Raw genomic sequence first — 16,864 nt, 5'->3', positions numbered from 1 at the left:
GGATCCAGAACTCTGGTGAACTTTCCCCTTAGGTTCAACATAACCCAGAACATAATGCTTCCTTTTGTTCGTCTGATTTACATTTCTTTCAACTTGAACAGTTGGTACCTCTAGTTCATATACCACACTAGATTTAACAAAATGAATGTATTTTGTTTTGCTTGTATCCAGATCTGGTTGAGTACTGATTTCAGAAGTGCTTTCATTATTGCTGAATCCGAGACCACTCCTATCTCCAGATTGCTTCTGCAATTCTTGCATCTTTTCTAATGAAACAGAAGACTTATTCCAAGCATTTACCAGAACAGACAGCTTCTGATTCTCAGACCTCATTGTCTGGTAATTTGCATTTACTCTTTCATTCTCAGTTTTCAACTTTTAAATAATGGCAGCTATTCTCTTGTAAACAAGTTAGCTTACTGACTTGATTTTTTAAGTTTTGATTTTCAGTCTTAACTTCCTCGAATGATTGAGAAAGTCTCGAGTATTTTTCCACCATGTCATGCAATGCTTTAATTAAATCAGTTCGTGTAAACTCGTCAGAGTCAAAGTCAAATACCTCTGTAGATGTCAAGGTTGATTCAGTGTCTGCCATTAGACATTTGATCTCTTCTGCATCGCTATCAGTAGAATGACTTTCTGAGTCAGAAGATTCAGAACTAGAGTCCGCCCATTTTGATTTGCTTTCCTCAGCAATCATCGCCTTGCGGTCTCTTCTGGTCTTCTTGTCATTTCTTTTGTAATCTCTTTTCTTTTGATCATCTTTCTTTGGCTTTGGGCAGTCAGCAATGAAGTGCCCAACCTTTCCACAATTAAAACACGCCATGTCACTAGATGGTGAATCCTTCTTGAAGTTTCGATTAGGACCTTGGTATGCTCGATGATTTTTCTTCATGAATTTGGAGAATTTCTTTACAAACAAAGACATTACGTCACTGCTGATCTGTTCAGTAGTCTTTTCAGATGTGCTATCAATGATGACAGCAGGTAAAGTTTGTGGAACAACTGCAGCGGCAGTAGAAGAAGTAGTAACAATAGTAGTGGCAGCAAGAGTTTTAATAGGTAAATTTGATGAGGGCTCTTCTCCGCTTCTTACTTTCAGTTCGAACTCATAGACTTTTAAGTCTGCAAACAAGTCATGCAGTTCTAACTTGTTCAAATCCTTCGATACTCTCATAGCCATGGTTTTCACGTCCCATTCTCTGGGTAAAGCTCTTATTACTTTGAGCGCTATTTCTCGATTGCCGTGCTCTTTACCCAGAGCTGCTAGCTCATTGACTAAGCTGCTGAATCGTTCATCAAACTCATTTAGAGTTTCACCAGCCTTCATCTTTAGATTTTCAAACTTCTGCATGGCTACAGACAGTTTATTTTCTTTTGTCTGCTCATTTCCTTCACATATCTGAATGAGCTTTTCTCAGATTTCTTTCGCAGTAGAACACATTTTGATTTTGCTAAAGGTGTTCTTATCAAGAGTTTTATAAAGAATGTCCTTCGTGACATTATCAAGATTGACTTTCTTCTTATCTTCACCAGTCCATTCGTTTCTTGGTTTTTCAACCATTATGGTGCACCCTCAGTAATAGCAATAGGTGTATTTGGCTTTAAGATCTTTAATGGGCCGTCTGTGATAACATACCACATGTCATCATCTTGGGCTGCAAGATGAGCTTGCATCCGAATCTTCCAGTCATCAAAATCTTCTTTCGAGAACATGGGAACCTTGCTAAAATGTGCCATAAATGTTGCAAATTTTTAGAACAAGAGAAATCTGCTCTGATACCACTTGTTGGGGATCGATGTGGACTTTAGAGGGGGGTGAATAAACTCTACTCCTTTGACGATAGTTTTTGCAAATGGTGCTAGAATCCTGTTAGAGATTGTAGCTGTTCTTGTTCGAGTGTAATTCCAGCAGATCACAGTAATAAGTGCGGAAACGATCCGATGGAATAAGGTGAAAACAGTAATAACAGTAGGCAATAAAACAGTAGTTGTTTCTGGAAGTTCGAAGATAAAATCTTCTACTTCTCCCCTTCTTCTGTTTCCAGAAGATATCACTAAAAGACTTTGGATTTTACAGTACACCCTTGTACACACCCACTTCAACAAGGCTTATCTTTTGCCTATTGAAACTCTTAGTAACTCAACACAAAAGTTAAATACAACAAGGTTCTGAAAAAGACTCTTTTTCCAGTTTACAAACTCTTCTTCGAAATATAGTAAAGTGTTTTGCTTGAAGAGATGAAGAAATAGCAGTAAAAAATGATCTCCAAAGATCAGATATATAATATGAAGCGTGTACTGCTTTTCTGCAAATTTGAGCTTAGAAGATGATGATTAGTTCGTTGTTGCTCAATGTAGCGTTGGATAGATAAAATGATCAGCGTTGTTCTCTAAATGGTTTTGATCCATATATATAGATAACTTGAATCCAACGTCTATAATCAAAAACGGCTCTTTTGATTTATGATAGAAACAACTTTATTTCCTAAAGAGGATCCTGCAAGAAGCTTTCAACATAGTCAGTCTTGTTTTATACCAAAACTGGTAAAGCGAATTAAATGACTTTGTACAGCATTAATGGTGCAATTAATGCTTAGTACTAGGTAAAGTAACGGTAACATTTAAGATTTGAGCAATCGAGTGGAATGTTGTTAAGTACTGATTTAGTAGGACTAAGTGCTTGCTTCTGTTACACTAAGCCATTGAGTACTAACTAAAGTACTGCTTCTGGTAAAGCGAGATAAAAGCTACTGCTTTGCATTATCTTCTGGTTGGTGTTATTCCTACTGGTTTTGATTCTCATCACCACAATAAAATAGGTCTAACACACAAAATACATCAAAGTTGGTTGTCTTAAAGTTCTCTTGTTTTATGATATTGATGATATAATATAGATAATATAAATAGCATATGTTAAGAAAATATCCTATACCATATTTACGAAAAAAATTATACTCATAAAATATTTGCGATTCTTATAAAATCTATTGAAACATATCGTTATTTATGAAAATCACATATGAAAAAATTTAGCTTTTTTTCCCAGCAATACACTAAAATTATATATCTTAATAGCAAGAACTTGTGTAAGACGGTCTCGCGGGTCGTATTTTGTGAGACAGATATCTTATTTGGGTCATCCATGAAAAAATATTATTTTTTATGCTAAGAGTATTACTTTTTATTGTGAATATCGATAGAGTTGACTCGTCTAACAGATAAAGATTCGTGAGACCGTCTCATAAAATACCTACTCTATCTTAATTAGATTACTGGTTGAATTTTACTTTTGATAGATTAATATATTATAAAAATTTTATGAGAGTGAAAAACTTATTCTTATTCTTGAACTTTTATGTAGATGTATAGGTTGTTTTAAAATAAAAACAAAAAAGGTTCAGTTACGGTTTAGAGAACACAGTTTATTCCCCAAAAAAAAAATAAAAATTTGTCTTTGGCTTATAATTAACAAAAAAAATCAATCAATAATTGTTTAAAAAAACGGTTTTTATAATGTTATTACGTTAAGTTAAGTTTCAACAATATAATCAGGTATTTCATTATATCATGTATTTTATTTAAACATAAATACGGCCAAATTATAGTTATATTGATATTAGAAATATAGTTTCAAGAATATTAATTTTATGTTAATAATATTAATCAACTTATTTTAAGGATATATAAAAAATTTATTAATGATTACCAAATATATTTGAATCAAGTGTATCAACCTTATTTTATTGGGAATAAAGATAAAAAAAATTATCAAAATTAAAAGGTTTTGGATATAAAACTACTTAATAAGTTTCTCTTATAGACTAATTATTGATGAAAGACAAACAATTATTGGCATTTGCATTTACACAAAAAACATTTATGAGATCATTTCACATGTCCATTTTGTAAAACATAAATCCAATCTAACTCAGTCCATAAATTTTTTTACTTTTAATGTTAAAAAAAATTATTACAGATATGAATCAAATCGATATTTCTCACTGGATGTGAGACCTGTCTTCAGGGACAAATCTATCTTTTATATTTCATATTTGTAGGCTGTAGCCATATGATTAGTTCTAACCGTAGAAGTAAATAATAATTAAAAGGAAATAAGGTAATTTGGCTATGTTAACTCTTAGATGATTAATTATTGGTGTTTGCAAACCTATACCGTCCTAATGATTTCTCAATTTGATATGCATTTAGTTGCTTTTTCGTTTCATTTTATTTTTAGTTGATTTCTCAATGTGTGCCTCCTTTTTCCAAAATGACTATAAATGTTAGTCTCTGCCTATTCATTTAATTGCTTCATGAAGAGTGATTTATTGATATTTGTTTAATTGTTGTTTTACTTTTTAGATATACAACTTGAACAATTTTAAAATAAAACATCTATTTGCCCTAAAGAAAAGAAAGACATTGATATTATCTTTTTTATTTAAAGAAGGGATATTCAAACTAGTGAAAGCACATAACTATAGTCCCTACAATACAACGTCAATCGAGTGAAAGTCTTCCAATTCCCAATATCAATATTCCTTCAATTTCTTCTCCTTTAGACGAATATCTGTCATCCTCTACTTGTATTGAACAAGATCCGGGAAAAAGGAAACAAATATATTAGTATCATGTTAATGTACGAGATGAAATAATAGATTCATATCTAAAAATGAGGCCTTATCAACCAGATATGATGGAGTATCCAGATTCGGTTTCAGAAAAAAGGTTTCATAAATTTCATTAGGTTGAGTATTCTCCTTTAATAAATAAGACATAGTGTTTCTATTGTTTTGTTTCGTTTTTTTTTATTTTGAATGATTTTAATTCATTTAATATCTTGGCACTGGTCAACGAAGGATTTGACAATTGAAAAAGGATAAACCAAGGAAAAATGTATCTTTTTCTTGTCCATATTGGTTATGTAGCTTCTTCGCCTCGTATTATTTGTGAGAGAAATGTTGAAAATTTTATGAAGCCCTTACAACATATTGTTAAAGTGATACATGCACAATATAAAGAGGAAAAAGAGAAAAATCGTTTGCGTTTGATGACCTCAATTGTAGTTGTTCGATGGCTAGCACTAGGGATGTAATCGAGTCGAGTCGAGCCGAACTCTTGAATGTTTGAGTTTGGTTCGTTTATAATCGAGCCGAGCTCAAACTTTATTTAACGAATATATGCATGGCTCACGAGCTTATTCAAGCCTTTATCGAGCCTAAACAAACTTAATAAATATGAATTATATATTTAAATTTTCATTAAATTAATTAAAAAGCAAATTATATATTTAAAGAAAAATATATTATTCTTATTAAAATTTGTAATAAATAAATTTAATAGATTTTTCTATATATTTCATAAATAATATGCAAAATCAATAAATCAAATATCAAACTATTATTTTTTCATCTAAAAGATTACTCATGAACTTACCAACGAACATGTTCACGAGCTAACGAGCCGAATACTGTAAAGCTTGAGTTTGGTTTGTTTATCTTAACGAGCCTCATTAAACGAGCTCAAACGAGCTTTTATCGAATCGAGCTTCGAATAGCTCACAAACGGTTTGGTTCGTTTACATCCCTAGCTAGCACTTCAAGATTGTGCATTTAGAGGTAACGATGAATTTATATCTTCATCTAATCGTGGGAATTTTCTTGAATTGGTGAAGGCTTTTGAAGGATCGTGTGATGGGCACCTTGAGATACTTCGAACACAATAAATCAATGAGCTACAATAGCTCGTGTTCTAAGAATGTATATACCGATGAATTAAATCGAGTTTTGTTACAAACCAAGCGGAAAACACTCGAAGTAATCATTCGTTAAGAAACACTGATATATTTTATATCATGTGTAACTGAATAACTTAAAATATAGGGAATCAGTTGTAACATATATCAGTTCAGTTATGGTGAAAACTGAACTTACAGATGCTCTAAATAATCAAATAAGTTTGAAAACAATAGTTAAACAATTAAATATACAAGATATGTTTATGGATGTTCGGAGACTTCAACTGCTCCTACGTCACCCATTCTATCACCTCGAGTAGGATCCGCTAGAAGACTTTGATTAATTAAAACAAGTGTAATAACCACCCAGCTTAGGACCTACCCAACTGCCTAACTGAACTCCTAGAATAGACTGAAGGCAGTACCTTCCAGCCAACACTTGTTTAACGTCTGTGTGTCAAAGACTACATACACAAGTTTATTGTCTTTGTGCAAGACTGTATTTGAGTGGTGGTGGTGAGGTGTGTGTGTGTGAACTGATCTCTGAGTTCAACACGAAAGTGTTCTCACACACTGAGGGAATTGTGCTTCTAATCTAAGCTGATAACACGATGAAGTGTTCCCTCTGGGCTGATTGCTTCTTGTAAGCTGATATGCAATATACGTGCCTTTTTCTTTTTATCTTCACACACTCTCTTATTCTTGTATTGGTCTCCACTGATCTTCTATTTATAGGCGGGAAACTGATCGTACAGTGATACTCAATAATTGTATCCGTTGCATCTTGACTGTGTTCCTTGAGATTCGTGTCTCGACTTTCCGACATCTACGCTGGAACATTTTGTCTTTAAGCTTTGATGCAATGCCATTGTTGTACCTTTAATCGTACAATAACCTTTCCTCAGTGCCTACAACTGGATTCCATTGAATAAGCTTGTCGTGTTATGTAAACTTATTGATTTCTAACTGATGTTCTTGAACTGGTCAGTTGAACTGGTCTTGAATTGGTTCGGCGAAATCAGTTGGCTCGTTAGCTGAACTGATTTTGCTGCTTCAGTTGAACTAACCAGCTCGACTCTTCATCAATTGAGCTCTTCATCAGCTGGCCGGGCTTTTGAAGGTCTTCTGCTGAACTGCCTATCAGCTGGACAAGCAGTTGAACTGGTCTTTGATATATCAGTTGAACTGATTCAGTTTGGGCGATCAGTTGACGCTTTCAATTTGTGTCTCCATAGCTTCAGTTTTGGCTCGATAACTGATCCGTTCGAATTTTGATCAGTTTCAGCTTCTTGCGCACTTAGATAGAATCATTAGTAACAAAATAACAAGTTTTATTAAAATCAAAATCAAGATTGCGAACATGAAATGTTCCAATATCTTTTTCAAAAACGAGAACCGAAATTGATGAAGTACTTGAGAATGCTCCACAAAATGCCTAATAAATTTTTCCAAAAATTCAAAAAGAGATTTTACATATTATGGACAATAGAGTACGATAGATGTTTTGTGAAGAAATTAGAGATAAATGCTTTTGTATTCCTATTGATAAAGCTCGAGATATATCTAAACGGGAGCAAATAGCCATTATCTTGAATTTTGTGAACAATCATGAGATTTTGGCAGAAAGATTTTTGCAATCAAAAGTGTTAGTGATACTACCTCATTAAATATGAAAAAAGAGATATCAAATATTCTTGTTCATCATGACCTTTGGGTTAAGAAAACCACACGCCAAGGATATGATGGTGCTAGCAATATGCGTGGCACGTGGAATAAACTTCATGTATTATTTCTTAGAAATTTTCTCATTCATACTATGTCTATTGTTTTGCACATTGATTACAACTAACATTGGTTTCTGCAGCTAAGGATGTCGATGTTATTTGCTAATTCTTATCTCATTTGGACAATATTGTCAATGTTGTCATTTCTTATACTAAATGCGTTGCTGAGTAACATGATGCATAAATAAATTAACTTGAGAATTTTTTGGCAATTGGAGAACGTGATTCTGGAAGTGGGGCCAATCATATTGGTAATTTGCAGTTAGCAAGATCTACTCGTTGTAGTTCTCATTATGATTCATTAAAAATCTTGATATATATGTACATTGCAACTTGCAAAGTTTTTCAAGTTCTTAGTAACCATTCTCCAAATAGAAGAGTTAAGGCTGAAATTCATCAAATTTACAGAAACGTGGCAAGCTTTGAATTTGTGTTCATTTTCCACTTAATCTATAAAATTATGAGAACAAGAAATGCTCTTTGTCAAATTCTTCAAAAAAATCTCAAGACATTTTGATTGCTATTACATTTGAAACTTCAACCAAAACTATTATTCAAGAACTTAGAGAATGTGGGAGGAAGAATTTCTTCATGAAGTGAAATTTTTGTTCAAGAAATAAAATCGATGTGTCTAACCTTGATTTCTATATAAAAAAATCGGTCGTTCTCATCAGAAAACTACAATATAGCATCATTACCACTTTGGTATTTTAATGCAGCAATAGCTTTTATCTCGATGGGGTTAAATATTCAGTTCAATGAGTTATCAGTTAAAATTCTTTCTCATAACACAACTTTATATCCTACAAATTCATTTGACTCATTTAAAAATGATTGTATATGCAAGCGTGCAACGAATTGTTATCTTGGAGATAGATTGAATAAGTTTGGATAAAGTATTGAAAACAGAACGAATAGAATGATGATTACAAAGAATTTTATGGATGTTCGGAGTCTTCAAAATGCTCCTACGTCACCCCTTCTATCTCAAGGACATGATTTCACTAAAAAAATATGATCGACTACAAAGATTTGTAATAACCCACTTAAGTTTGATTTATGCAATGCTAAAATGAAACTCTTAGCTTATTTTTCTTACTTATTAGTTTGATAACTGAATAGCTCTAGTAAGTAGTGTTAATGCTACGAATACAACAATGAAGCAAGAGTTAAATTGTGTGATTTGTAAACTAAATAAACTTGAGAGTAAATCACAGATAACTTATAGTTGTTCTATTGGTATTTCGTTTCATCTCCTAACTTTTCTTCAACTGAACTTATCAGCTATAAACAGTATTTGATTCCAACAATCGCATTGAATGCATTTATTGGTCAATATCCATTGAATCGTCTTCTTGTCCATGTAGAGGACTTTATTCTGACAGAGGTACAATGTATTATACTTTTCTGTTTAATTTGTTCTGCATTGGTATGGATTATCAGTTTGTCTGCTAAGTATTTCAAAATAAATCTGATGACGTGGCTAACTGATCAGGAATCAAACTGGTAGACTACATCAGTTCTAACTGATGTCTTCTCAGGTTGAATATTTCAATTGAGATAGGTCATTTCAGTTCAGTTTTGCGAAGTCGTCAGTTCTGATCTTCAATATGTTTACTGAGCTTCGAATCATCATTTTTAAGGCTTATTTATTCTTATAAGAACTTTTATTATGTCCACTTCAAATTCTTATTTCATTTAAGTCCGATAAGTATACTTTCAGTTACGACCTCTTAGTTGTGTCAGTTCATTTCAGCTCTTCAGTTCTTTTACAGATTTGTTTGTCAAACTCTGAAAATCATAAGTTCCAACAATTTCTCCATTCTCGGTGTTTAACAAAACTTAGATTTCGGAACTGTTATACTGAGTTAACTGATATTCTTGATATATAACTGATAGACTGAAACTGATTGTAGATAAAATAATGTACAGATTCGTACAGAATAAGAACTAACCTTTTTCATTGAATTTGAAAGAAGTAAGTACATATTCGTGCAAACATTTCAAAATGAAAATTTTATATACAGGCGCTCTTCTGACTAAGTAACTGATGTCAAACATTTGATCTTTTCTTTTCTTTCTTTAAATCTGGTCCTTTCTCAGTTGTTTTGTCTGGTTTACTACGTTTCTTGCTTGTCTCTGCTGTTCCTGGCTTATTCGGTTCTTCCCCCTTTTTGTCAACACCCACCACTTTGGAAAAGAGGAGGAATGCTGAATTTACTTGAGCTGAAACTTCAACTAACTGATTCTGCACAATGTCAATCTTCTTTGACAGACTGGTGTGAACAAAGTCAATCCTATTGCTGAGTAGTTCCTGGGAAGTAATCAGTTTGGAAGTTTTAACTGCTTCTCTTTTCATCTTTTTCCACCGTAGAGAATAAACAGATACATCCTTAGTCAGCTTCTTCAAGTCCTTCATTGTATGATCTTTCAGTGTGTCCAGACTCAAAGAATGTAGCAGCTGATTAACTTGACCTGAGATATATTGGAACCAAGATCTGTGGGATTCGACAAAATACTATCCAGCATCACATCAATTGCTAGTGATAGTTCAGGGGAGAGTTCTTCAGTTGTAGCCTTTTATTTCCCTTTCCCTTTCTGGTTGAATTCCATTGCTGCTAACTGACTTGGAGAAGCATCTTGGTCAATATCTTCGGCCAAATATTTTCCTGCCTCTTCTTGAACTGAAAGACCCTAAGGATGATCCTGATGATCAGTTGCGACACTTGATGCTTCAGCAGTCTTCTTGGAGGAGATCGGTTTGTGGAAGCTTATGAAATAAAGAAATTTTCAGGAACCACCAAGCTGGTAGAGATCAGTTCTAACTGATGGCTCCTGGACTGTTGGTATAATTGAATCAACAACAGGCTGTTCAGTTTTTGACTGAATTGCTTCAGTTTCTGCCTTTACTGCAGTTGCTGGGAAACTTTCTACTTCGGCCAATGGCAAAACAAAAACTTAATCAACAACTTGGTCATCTTTATATGCATGTTGAATATCCTCAGCAACTGATAAATTAACTCATATACATTGGCTAATGATAGCTCTTCTTCAGTGTAGGTAGTTGGATAAACTGCTGGTTCAGAAGCTGGCAAAAAAATTAATGCTATGGAGGAGCAGGTTGAGCTTCTGAGGAAGATGGTAGAAAATCTCTGTAAGTTGTTCGACATTATGTACCAAAGATGTCTCAGCTTCATCTAAAACAACCAAGGGCTCTGCAACAGCTTTAGTTAGTGTCAGCTCCTCAACTGGTGTAGAGCTGTTGGTCTCCACCGGAACATATAAAATCTATCCCATCTCCCAAATTTTGATTTTCATCTAGAGAGTGATGAGATTAGAACCCAGTTGTTGGAACACTGCTCTATAAGAATAAGTAGTTGTACCGGCTGGATGATAGTTGGTCTTCAGTTCAGCTGTTACCTCAATCAGCCTCCTGATTCTCATTAAATCAAAGAAGTATGCCTTTCTTTCCATTGCTTGGGCGATTGAAGTAGCCTTCACAGCCTTCATCACTGCTGACTCAAGTGAGACAAAGCGCTTAAGAACTGACTTCCTCTTGAACTACTTGGCAAGGGTGACGGTTCTGAACTGCACCCATTCATCATAATGCTATATTTTCAGCTCAGCATACTCATTGATCTCGTCCATAATAAGTTCGATATTATTCTGAATAGCATTGTTAGGCTTTGGTTCCTCAGTCATCTTGGCCTTGCCTTTTGGATCAGTTAGGGCATGTGGAAGATCCAGTCCTGAGCCTGTGGTGTCCAGCATTTCTCTAATTGGCACACCTTTCGGTCGTGCCTGAGGTAGAATGGTTGGGCAGACAACTATTTCAAGAGGAGCTGGAATCCCAATCAGCTTCAACTTCTCATCGAATTCATTTACTATCGTTGGAGGATAGTCAGTTTTGGTTTTGGTCCGGAGCTCTACTGCTGGTTGAATTGATTGAATCAAAACTGCATGGGAATAGTGCCTCAGCTCCGGATGGCAATAATCTGACCTCAGGTAAAGCTTCTGGAGTGGCAGCAGGCTTGATCTTCTGAGACCTTTAGAGGGAGTCTTCTCTAAGTCACTGGTTTTCAGAACTAGTTTTCTCTTGGATTCCTGGGCATCAGGTTTAGGTTTTACAACTTTCTTCATTTTAACGGCCCCTTCCTCGACCCCACTCTTCTTGGATTGAGTGTCATGAGCAGTGTAGATTTTGAATTTGGTGATTGAAGATGATGGTTCCAGAGAAACCCTTGAATCCTCAATCAATTTGCTCAGTTGATGTGCAAGCCCCTTTGACTGCTTGGCAGTCTGAAACATGTTCTTCAGAACGATAATCAGGATTGATGACCAGTTTACCTTGATTCATTTCATTATGGTTGTCATCATCTGAAACTTTTCCAGTGTTAAGGCGACGAAGCAACCAGCCTTGGCCAAGATGCCCCTTGCAGAAATATCTACCAGCAGCTAATATTATTGCTTTAGTTCTCGTTTGGCATCTGAAACTTTGATTGGTTGCCCATTGACGGAAAGGAGTAGCTGCATCTCTTCAATGTCAGCAGTAGCCACTTCAGAGAATCTTGAGATTCCTTCAGCTGGAAATTGAGAGAGTTTGCTGAGACAAGCTTCATTAATAATCATCGAGTGGTTATTGACTGTCATCTGAATATTTCCAACAGTGGTGAGTGAGCTGGACTCGTATATAGATAGTAGATCAAATGAGTAAAGTTCCTGAGTAGCCAGCCCCAAGAAGTGACGAAGCCCAGATGATTCAATCTTCTCAAAAACACTTCGAATTGATTCATCAGAGATTGACAAAATCGATTCGAAACTGATTGCAATAGCATTCAACAGGAAATGAGGAGTTTGTGCTGCAATTTCGATCTAGAATAAGCTCTGTAAAGAGAGAAAGAGAATGCAAGTAACTTGCTTTGGAAAATTCGAGAGTAAGGAAAATATTAAAACTGTGAAGTGAAGTATGAAAAAGACAGTTTCTAAATATGTCGCGTGAATTTTCAAATTTCTGACACGTGTCAGTCTGTGAGTAGTTTTGTAGAGCCCAAAATCAGTACCCGTAAAACACATGCATTTATTTAAATTATTAAACTATTTAATTAATTTTAAAATGTTTTTATTGATGCATGATTTATGAAATGACATTATTTTAAATTAATTATGTTTATGTGATGCACGTTAAAATGTTTTCTTGACTTTCATGTTTCAGGCGATTATTCGATGCGGGATCGAGGAAAAGAAACCGGCGACGATTTTGGCGATTTTAAAATGTGGTATTTTATTTAAGTTAGGATTGAGACATTTTAAATGATTTATTGAGTTTTTAGCATTTTAAAAGCCTAATTTAATTATTATGTGATTTTATGATATTAAACTTTAAAAGATTTGTCACTTGCACATTTTATTTTAAATTAAGAAATTTTATTAAAATTAGAGGAGGGTTAGTATTTTAATTAATTGTTAATTATTAATTAAGCAATATTTCCCCCTAATTATATTATAACACACGCACACACCCATACACACACACACACATTCACGGTTAACACACACACATTTCATTGCTTCCATTTCATTTTTTTCAAAGAAAAGTTAGGGTTCCGAGCACTAGCAGCAGCAGCCCCTCCCCATCAAATTTCTCCAGTAGATTCACATATGTTTCTTCAAGAAAATCAAACCACAAATCGTTCCGGATCAACCCTCGCACTCGTTCCTCTTCAGTATCATCGTTTTAGAATTTTTAAAGATCAAAGACATGTATAATCTATTGTTTCTGCATTGATCTAGTTATATTATGTGTTATGATGTTTATTATGTGTAAAAATCCATGTATGTTGTGAAAAGTTAGATAAAAAACGTTTGAAATGATTTTTGGATCAAAATTTTTAGATCTGAAAATGTGTCTGCTGTCATTTAGATTTTTGTGAAAAATCGGTTGATTTTCTGGAAAAGTTTTCACATAAAAAACGTAGTATTTTTTGATACATTCGATTTGACAGTAAATTCGCAATTTTTGGATAAGAAACGAGTGAGTTATGATTGTTTTCGTGGGACTGCTCAAAGTGCAATCTTATGAAAAATGCGTTTCCGACGTTTTCGTGAAGTTTATTGTTGCAGGCTTTGTTGGGGACCGTTGGATGATCTCTGCTGCATTTACGTATATTAAGTAAGATGTGGTTTTGATTTTTGGTGCTTTGTTTCGTGTCGATAGGCACTTGGTTTCATTAGAAGTCGTAGGAAAAACTTTGGTGTCAAAAGGTCGTGTTCACGGGTTGTGTTACGTTGTTTGTGGTGCGTCATTATTTTGGGGCGTTGTGTGAGTTTGGAACATTGCCATAACATCCTAGGTTGAGTCTCCTTGCATCGGTTCGAGTCGTTTGAGCGTGACTTTTAAAATTGCATAAAAAATGTGTTATTTTGGTAGGTTGTGCGCATGATTAGTGCCGCAGCGCTCACCAGGGAGTGCCACAGCGCCCGTTTTACGCAAGTCTAGCGCCGCGGCGCTGCCCTTGTGGTGGCGCAGCGCTAGGCTTGCGGCCTGGCTGGCGCCTAGGCGTGAAGCAGTGCCGCAGCGCAGAGCTGTCCAGCGCATAAGCGCTCGTCCATGACTTTTTAAACCACTATTTTTAAGTTCATGTATTCCATGTTTGGGAAATGTTCATACTTCATATAGAGATTGTTTTGGGGTTCGATGTCATGATTTAGTACGATGAATAAGCGAGGTCAAGTCCCGAGTGATTTAGAACGTCATAGGTAAATTGTCATTTCGGGTGGTGAGCATGACTAATACGTCTAAGTTATGGAAGTTAAGTGCTTGAAAACATGTTAGTATGTGCATCAGTGGCCCCAAACGAGATCCAACGAATCCCTCAACGCCATGTAAGTATTTTCGACGTGCAAAGGAAAATGTTTTATTTTTGAGATATGCTAAATGTCTTGTGACCAATTATGAACGGGTTTGGAAGTCGGTGAATATTGCCGAGGACCTCTTCACCCCGGTAAAGCATGACCAGGTTTAGATCAGGATTGGAAAGCGGTAAAGCATGACCAGATACCAATCCACCCGGTAAAGCATGACCGAGGATCTCATATATGTGGTAGTAGATTTTTCCTGCCAGCCCAGTACTGTGGTTTAGTCTGATCAGACACATTTACGTATGGGTCACTTGCTTTGAAACATATCTCTACGCAAAATGATGAAGTTTATGCATGTTCAAGTATGTATGATGCAAGTATGTTTATGAAAACTTTTATGATGATGGCACGTCTATGTTTATGTTATTACATTCAAGTTTATGTACGTACGCTCTACTTTTAAGTTGCATGTGGTTTTATTATGTATTACTTGTTATCTACAGTTTATACTTGTTGAGTCTTTAGACTCACTAGACTTGATCGATGTAGGTGAGGACGAGTATGAGGAGACGAGGGATGGGGACCAATGAGCCGGCTCGGACTGTGCGGAGGCTAAACCTGAGGACCGCCTACGTTTTTAAGAATTTTATGCATGTTTCAAATACTCTGATTTTCATGATGTTGTTTACGATGTTTAAACGATTACCTTTTTGCAAAAGTTGTTTGTAATTGTTTTATTTTAAAATATTTTTAGACGAGCAAATTATTTTAACGCAATTTGAAGGTTATTATTTATTCAAGAAAATTTTTATTTTTATGCAAATTTTAAGTAGTTCAAAATTACGGTACGTTACAAGTTTGACCGTAAATACAGGTCATTCAACCGTTGTCATTTATTTTAGAAATTGAAATTGAGCAGTTACCTAAAAACGGGATTTTGCATTTTAAAATTTTGAATAATTTTAAAATTTAAATCAATTTAAATTTGAATAAATTTAAATTAACAAATTTTAAGCAGTCACAATTGTTATTGTAGAACTAAAATGAATTTATAGTTAGTCAAACTATTTGATAAGGTCAGTTGATTTGGGTTCTATCTGATCAGTTGGAAACTGACTTAGTTTAGTTCATGACCAACTGACTTCTGTTTTATCATTTAAATCACTAAAATTCAATGTTCCCCCTAAGTTGAGCATTAAGAGAAGTCAATAATCCCTAAAATATTTCTGAAGTATGAAAACTTAGGTCTTGGGTAGCGGGCTTTATGAAGATGTATGCTGCTTGCTGTTCAGTTGAAATGTATTCCAGTCGAATTTCCTTCTTCAGAGCATGATCTCTTATGAAGTGATGTCTGACATCGATATGCTTGGTCTTGGAATGAAGAACTGGATTATATGCAATGGAGCAGATGTTATCATAGAAGATCGCTGATTCTTCAACAATAACTCCATAATCAATCAGTTGTTGCTGAATCCAAATCAGTTCAGCACAGCAACTTCCAGCAGCTAAATATTCAGCTTCAGTTGTGGAAATGACAATAGATGTTTGCTTCTTGCTAAACAATGAGAACAGTTCGTCTCCTAGAAACTGACAAGACCGGCTTGTACTTTTGCGATCAAGTTTACATCCTGCGTAATCTACATCTGAATATCCAACTAAATTGAAAGAAGAATTCTTAGCATACAATAAACCCATATTTTGTGTGCCTTTCAGATATTTCAATATGCGTTTAATAGCTAGGAGGTGAGATTGTTTATGATTAGCTTGAAATCTATCACATAAACATATAACAAACATAATATCAGGACGGCTACCAGTTAGGTAATAATGAACCTATTAAACTTCTATAGAGTGTTATCTCAACTGATATTCCATCTTCATCTTTAGCTAGCTTAATTGATGAACTCATGGGATTTGATGCGGCTGAACATGTTTCCATGCAAAATTTCTTGATCAATTTCTTCGTATATTTATTCTGATTGATATAGATACTAGTTTCCAGTTGCTTCACTTTCAAACCGATAAAGAATGTTAGTTCACCCATCATACTCATCTCAAATTTGTCATGCATTAATTTAGCAAAATTTTCGAATAATTTGGTGTTAGTTGACCCAAAAATAATGTCATCAACATAAATTTGAACGAGTAAGGTGTGATCTTTCTTTGAGAATTTGAACAATGTCGTGTCAACTCTTTTTAAAGTAAAATCATGATCAGTTAGAAATTTTGATAAGGTCTCATTTAAGGCTCTAGGAGCTTGTTTAAGGCCATATAGTACTTTGTTAAGATGATAAACATGGTCAAGTGAATTACAAACCTTGTGGTTGTTCTACGTAAACCTCTTCCTGTAACTGATTGTTTAGGAAGGCGCTTTTCACATCCATTTGATATACTTTGAAGTTCTTGAAAAATGTGGAGTCAAGGAATATTCTGATTGCTTCCAGTCGAGCTATCAGAGCATACGTTTCATCATAGTATATTC

The sequence above is a fragment of the Primulina tabacum genome, chromosome 11, assembly GCF_025594145.1.
Source record: "Primulina tabacum isolate GXHZ01 chromosome 11, ASM2559414v2, whole genome shotgun sequence".
NCBI classification, from domain to species: Eukaryota; Viridiplantae; Streptophyta; class Magnoliopsida; order Lamiales; family Gesneriaceae; genus Primulina; species Primulina tabacum.
Note: the sequence above shows the minus strand (reverse complement) of the source record.